The following is a 6,000-nucleotide window of genomic DNA, read 5'->3' as shown; positions in this document are numbered from 1 at the left end:
CATACATCAAGAAATGCATGCATGGGAGAGAGCAAGGGAATGGAGTGACATTGTCCAAAAAGAAATGTTCTCTTCACCTGACTTATGTAACTGTCATTCCTCTGCACATCACCTTTATAATAACAATAAAAATATTAACTAGACAAAAAAGCTTGCTTCTAAAAAAAAAAAAAAAGATGTGTGTGTGTGTAGCCTCCACCAGCCAAGAAACCTAGAGCCTACAGAAGGAGCAACCCCACCTTAGCTAGCTGACCCTCAGTCTGCACTCTGCCAGGCAGCCAGATCTCCTCACCTGTGGTGCTTACGGCCACTTTGATAACACAGCCCTCAGAAGGCAGTTGCTGGAATTCTGACCCCACATGATTGATCACCTCCGTGCAAAAGGTGACTTTTCATGGTCTTATCAACCCAGGCTCCCCTCAGTCTCCAAGGAGGCCCAGCATCTCTTTCCTGCTATTCTTCCTCCCAGTCTTTTCTCTGACATCCAGGAGCACTAATTCCTTGCATGAGTGTATCTCTTGCACAGGCCCGGGGTTGGACCCCTCCCCCCAAAAAAGTCCAAAAACATAATTAGGGCTTCCTGAGCCACACACCCTCTGGCTCTTTTTGCCTTGCTTATTTTTGAGGTAGGGTCTCCCTTTAGGACCTTGGCAACCTGGCCTGGGATTCTCCTACTTGTACTTTCCTTGTGGCTAGGAATGACAGGCACACACCACTGTACCCACCACTAATTGAGATGGACTCTCTCTCTCTCTCTGTCTCTCTCGTGTGTGTGTGTGTGTGTGTGTGTGTGTGTGTGTGTGTGTGTGTGTGTGTGTTGGTACTTGGGCTTGAACTCAAGGCCTGGGTTATGTTCCTTAGCCTTTTTGTTCAAGGCTGATACTCTACCACTTGAGCCACATCTCTACTTTGGGCTTTGGGGTGGTTAATTAGAAATAAGAGGTCTCATGGACTTTTCTGCCCTGCATGGCTTTGAAGCGTGATCCTCGGATCTCAGCCTCCTGAGTAGCTAGGATCATATGTATGAGTCACTGGAGCCTGGCTAAAATGGAGTCCCTTGGCTATGATCCTCTATCTCTGCCTCTCAAGCAGCTAGGATTAGAGGTGTGAGACACTGGACCCAGCTAATAATCCTCTTTTAAACTTCAACCCTAGGTATGGGTGGGTGTCTTGTCTCCCATATTTGATATCACTGAATTAAAAACACACAAAACCCAGTGACAGAGTATTTGGTTAAGACGCTCGAGGCCCTGGGTTCCATCCCTGGCACCTAGGAGAAAACAACTGTAGTCCCAACAGTTGAGAAGCTGAGAGGCAGAAGGATTGCTTGAGCTCAGAAGTTCAAGGCTAGCCTGGAAGCAATGAACAAACCATCTCAACCCAGAACTGGGGTGCTTGGCCCCATTTCCTATCTTCTCTAGAGTGGGCCTCCGGGCCCTCTTGTGGGGAGTCAGAGTATCTGGAGGAATTTATTTCTGATGAAATTCCTTGACTCAGGCCTGCCTGTGAGTTCTTCCCAGAAGATTAAGGCAAGACTAGAGTGGGGGCTGCAGGAACCCCAGGTGGATGGAAGGACCAGTTCATCATCTAGCTAGTGCTTTAACTAAAACTGTGACAGCAATTATTATAGGCCAGACCTGGGGGAGGGGGGGTTAAACACTTTACAACCTTACTGGCATCTAATCTCCACCTCCTGGGAGACTGGATAAAACAAATCATCCCACCTAGCCTGCAAGTGAACAAACATGGCTCCCTCCACAAGTTTATTGCTTTGTCACAGCCACCTAGGTGGCAGAAAGGTGCCAGCCTTGGAAACCAGGTCTGTCCTGTCAGGATCCAAACTTAAAACAAGCTGAGAACACCCTAGACCCTGCTGGGACCCAGCATCTGTCTGGCTCTTCCAGGGCTCTGGGTGACAAGAGGCCGGGGTGGGGGTGGGGGGCAGTTCAGAGGGTTCAGTGCAGGCCTTGACTTCTATCCCAGGAGCTGAGAAACCTGGACAAGTGCGCGAACCCTTCTGCACTAGCTTCCTCATCCAGGAAGTGTGTTGAGCGCACATCACAGAGATCACCAGGATACATGGAGTGATGAGGGAAAAGGAGGTCAGTACCTGGCACAAGGTGCACTTTACCTTGCATAATGTCTCTGTTGCACAGGAAGAACCTGACCTTTGAGGCATCATGCAGAGCTCTCACCCTCAGAAAGGAACAAATAGGGCAGGCTTCCCCACAGCTATTTGATGGGGCCCTGTGGAGCAGAGTACCGTGGAGTAAACCTGTTCCCAAAGCTGGGACCCAAGCTGGGAGAGTAGAAGGGGGTGGGGAGGGGAGGAGCGGAAGAGAATTCATTCACTTAGTCACTCAACATTCCTCCGTTTAAAATCTGTCAATGAAGAAGTGGTTGTGGCTCAAAGTGGTAGAGCACCAGGAAAGAGCTCAGGGACAGTGCCCAGGCTGTGAGTTCAAGTGCCATGGCAGACTAGAGTACTAGGACCCAGGCCCTGCATTACAGTCTAAAGTCAGCATGCTCATTTCTGATCTTCTTAAAATTCCACTTACCCACCAAGATCACTCCTGCCTCAGGGCCTTTGCATTTGCTATTCCTTCTGTAAATAATGCTCTTCCCACTTGGCTGCTTCCTGCTATTCGGTTGTTTGTTCAGACAAGACCTCCTCTCACCTCCACTCAAGGAGCCCCTCTCCATCACTTCATCTGCTAACTTTTTTCCCAGCACACCCTTTCTCCTCCCTAAAACAATCTTCTTTATGCAACCTAGCATATGCTGGTGGTTTGTGTCCCCCCCCCCCCAGGCTGCAGCTGGAGGCAAGCACGGACCACACCGTCTCTATTGGTTTCTCAGCACCATGCAGTGTGCCCCAGTAATAAAGGAAATTTGTCTGACTTAGGAAATTTTGAGACTGCACATGTTCCTCCAAAGAAATGGCTGCAGGTGAGAGCAGCGAAGCGGGCAAGTCCAAGTCTGTAGCCCTATCCCGATCGCTTCCCCCGCGGCCCCCAGACTGGGCGTGGGAGCCCTTCAGGCCTTGACGGGGGCCCACCGCAAACCTCCCCGCCCCCCCTCCCCGGCCCCCAGGCGGGCGGGCGGGCGGGCGTGCGGGCGGGGTGTGTGCAGTGGGGCGCCCGGGCCACCAGGAGGTGCTATCGGGGCGCGCACGGCCCACCTGGCTCCCGGGGCCGTGAGCGAACGAGCGAGCGAGCGAGCGAGCGAACGCAGCCAGGCCGCCCGGGAACTTTTTTCCTCGCTCTCCGGCTCCCCCCGCGCGTCGCTCGCTTGCCCGCCCGCCCGCTCTTCCTGTGCGGAGGGGATCGCATTTCCCCGAGGCTCCCGCGGATACCAGGCAGGGCTGGGCCGGGTGCGCGGCCAGGGCCCGCTCCCCGCGCTCCCCGCGCCCCGGGCGCCGCCCCCGCCCGCGGCTGGGCTCCGAGAGGCCGCTTGGAGGAGAGCGAGGCGGTGGCCAGGGCGAGAGGCGAGCCGAGCAGGCCGCCCTGCCCCCGGCCCGAGCGCCGGCGCGAGGAGGGGGCACCGCGGCCCACCCTCCTTCCTGCCCGGCCGCCGGCCGGCCGGGCCCCCGCGCCCTGACCCCCCCATGGCCACTCGGGCCTCCGGGCCGCGAAGTCGTCGCGCCAGAAGCCGGGCCCCTGAGTGAGCGCGGGCGCTGAGGTGAGCAGCGGGCGCTGGGGCTCGGGGCTCCCCGGGAACGCTGCCGCGGGGTGTGGGCACGGCGCGGGGCGGCGAGGTGCGCTGTCGAGGCGAGCTTGGGGGCGAGTGCGCGCGTGGGGCGGAGATGCGGAGCGTGTGGGGTCAGCGCTTTGTGTGGCGCGGGGGGGTGCGCGAGGTCACGGATGGCCGTCTGGGGAGCTGCAGGCTGGGGGCGCCCTGCGCCGCGGCCGAGGGTCTGAAAGGGGGGGGGGCGCGAGAGGCGAGGGTCGAGCGGGGCCGTGGGCTCTGCGTGCGCCCGGGCGCCGAAGGCTGGCCGAGCGAGGGGTAGGGACGCGGGGGGACCGTCGCGCGGCGCCGGGGGCGGAGGGGGGACTTTGTGAGCGCGCCCGGGTGGGGGCGGGGAGCAGACTCGTTCGTGCGTGACCGGCGCGTGGGAGCCGGGGCGGGCCACGAGGGCCTGCGTGGCAAGATGTGGCGCGGGTCTCTCCGCGATGTCTCCGCCCGGGGCCTGCGCGCAGGCCCCGCGCCTGGGCAGGAAGCCGCCCCACCGCGACCTCCTGGGGAGCTCGATCGCGGCCGGCCGTGGCCCGGGGCTCGCGGGCCTGTGGAGGGTGACGTCACGGGCAGGAGCCCCGGACACGCGAGCCCGGTGCCCTTTAGACTTCAGCGCGGCCGCAAGGCCCGCGGCCCCCACGCTTCCTTTCGACGCTGGAATCCCCCGCGCCTCTGAAGGCTGGGGACGGGGAAGAGGACTTGGGGGACTCAAGTACGGCGGGGTGAGGGGGGGACGAGGGGCTGGGCAGGACGTGGGGGTGACATTTGGAGCTTTGATCGCGCCGGGAGGCCTTCAAGGAGGGGCGTAGGGGAAGCGAAACCCCAGCCAGGCCCCAGGTTGCGGCGGCCCCGGCTTCCTGGGGCGCCTGTGTTCCCAGCGAGCGGTTTCCCCTGCTGAGGTTCTCCGTCCTGCTTCAAACCCATTCTGGGAGCTTGAGCGAGGGCCGGAGCCGTGCCCTCCTCATGGGAGCCCTCCATTGCGACAAGCGGCCGGGCTTTTGGGCTCCTGGATGCAGAAAACCGAGTGGAACAATGCGCTACTGAGGGAGGCTGCGCGCCTGCATGGCGGACCCGGCCCGGCGCTTCCCCACCGCCCGCGCTCCCGCAGCGCCTCCGACGCGGTTGCAGCGGGCATAGAGCTAGAGGGACCCAGGCGGGACTCTCACGGTTCCTTTCCACCCGAAGCACACGCACGCGCGTGCACGCACACACATACACACACCCTTGATATCTTTTCCAACGCAGTCACACGCGCACAGACACCCTTGATTTCTTTTCCAACACAGTCACACACTCACACACATACACACCCTTGATTCCCTCCCCCCCCCCCCCCAACGCAGTGCTGGCAGTGTTGAGAATTCAAGGGCATTACATCTGGTTGCAATCCAGTTTCATGCCGCTGCCTGGCTGTTAAGACCTCGCGCTGACGTCAGAGCAGGGGAATTACTTCTTTTTATTTTTTATCTTTTTTTAGATGTCTGCTGTCCCGGGAAGAGGAGGTGGGAGTGGGTCAGGCGAGCATTGATGTGGAGGCGCCAGAGCAATAGGAGCCCAGAGCTGGAGGCTCTGCTTTTCTTTCCTCTGCCACCCAGCCCCATTTCTCCACACAAATCTCTCTGCTTGGGTCAGGCCCATTCCGGGTGGGGGAACAGCTCAATGGAGGCCCCGACGACTAAGCTACACAGCTGTGTTTTCAGAGTCTCCCCCTAAGATGTGGCCCTAGGGACCTGAAAATTGTAGAGTAATCTTCAAGTTTCCCACCCCTCCCCCGCCCAGTCCAGGGCGGGGGGGGGGGGGGGGCAAGTGAAACACAGACACAGCGCAGCCTCACCCCTGAAATCTGGCCTGAATTCTCTCAGTCAGAGACCCTGGAGAGGAGAGAAGGGTGTGTGGGGTGATCTAGGCCTCAAAAAACAGCTAGATTGTGGGCAAACTGTGGCCTTCCGGGCAGCCAGGCATCCTGTGGCTTTTGCAGAGATGGAACTTTACTGCTCCCGAATCATCTTTACGCCCACTGGACCCTGAAGCCATCACCAGCTGAACTGGGCCCCTGTCTTATTCCCAGTTAGGCCTCGACAACATAGACCAACAGCTCTAAAACTCTTACCGGTGACCTGGAGTCTAAACTGCATTTTAGGTCATAGTACCATTCACACTCACAAAAACAAAAGCTTAGTGAATAACTCCTCTGCTGTGTGTGCTGGTCTCTGACACTTTCTGTTTCAGTCTACTTGGTTAAAAAAAAAAAAAAAAAACTGGTTG

The 6,000-nt window shown here is 58.4% G+C and overlaps 1 protein-coding gene across 3 annotated transcripts in view; it reads left to right on the top strand.

Annotated features, from left to right (window-relative positions):
• The first annotated feature begins 3,259 nt into the window (after nt 1-3,259).
• The window catches only part of Rai1 (retinoic acid induced 1), a 123,655-nt gene continuing 120,914 nt past the window's right edge, over nt 3,260-6,000 (top strand). For 2 of the 3 annotated variants that reach the window (XM_048366156.1, XM_048366157.1), the window contains exon 1: nt 3,260-3,681. The gene's annotated coding sequence lies outside the window, so the exon portion shown is untranslated. The remainder of the gene's footprint in view (nt 3,682-6,000) is intronic. The other variant, XM_048366155.1, reaches the window with a different exon arrangement.

This window comes from Perognathus longimembris, chromosome 17 (genome assembly GCF_023159225.1).
Source record: "Perognathus longimembris pacificus isolate PPM17 chromosome 17, ASM2315922v1, whole genome shotgun sequence".
Taxonomy (NCBI): domain Eukaryota; kingdom Metazoa; phylum Chordata; class Mammalia; order Rodentia; family Heteromyidae; genus Perognathus; species Perognathus longimembris.
The sequence above is the reverse complement of the archived record's forward strand: the minus strand, read 5'-3'. Positions and strand labels throughout refer to the sequence as shown.